The sequence below is a fragment of the Colobus angolensis genome, unplaced genomic scaffold (genome assembly GCF_000951035.1).
Source record: "Colobus angolensis palliatus isolate OR3802 unplaced genomic scaffold, Cang.pa_1.0 Scaffold668, whole genome shotgun sequence".
In the NCBI taxonomy this organism is placed as follows: domain Eukaryota; kingdom Metazoa; phylum Chordata; class Mammalia; order Primates; family Cercopithecidae; genus Colobus; species Colobus angolensis.
The window spans coordinates 264,178-264,791 of NW_012120354.1; the positions used below are offsets into that span (position 1 = coordinate 264,178).

Genomic DNA, 614 nt, shown 5'->3' on the forward strand with positions numbered 1-614 from the left:
GCGGTCCCCACCAGGGCAGCACACCCCGCCCTCTCCCTACCTCCGCAAGCGCCCAGGGCTCACAGGCTCCGAGCGGCCTCCGCCTCTGCCGGACCTCCGAGGGCCTCCCCGCCCCAGAGCCTGAGTCACGCCCAGAAGACCCAGGGGCCCCCCGCGTCCAGCCGCGCCATCCGTCAGTCAGACACAGGAACTCAGCGCCGGGGTCAGCGCAGGCCCCGCCCAGCGCTCCAGTCCCCTCCAACTGCCCGGCCCTTGGGACCGCGACCCCGCCCGCGCACTCCACGCTCGCACCCGTAAGGGGAAGGGGGCCCAGGGTCCCCCAGCTCCAAGCCGCGGCCCCTCGGTGCGCGTTACCTGGACGTGCGCTGTCCGCAGACTCTGGACGAGCTGGGGTGCTCCTCTTCCCCTAGCCCCGACCCTGAGGGCGGGGAGCCGCTACCTGGCCGCTGCACAGCGTAACCCGACCCTTTCCTGGACCTCAGGCAGCAGCTGACCCCGCGCCTCCGGGCTGCGGGAGAGACCTCGAGCGTGAGACGGGCTGTTTGAGTGAGTGAGATTGAGAGATTGAGTGAGTGAGAGAGATTGAGAGATTGAGTGAGTGAGTGAGTGAGTGA

The 614-nt window shown here is 69.9% G+C and overlaps 1 pseudogene; it reads left to right on the forward strand.

Annotated features, from left to right (window-relative positions):
• Positions 1-614, forward strand: part of LOC105500451 — a 10,728-nt pseudogene that overhangs the window by 6,100 nt on the left and 4,014 nt on the right.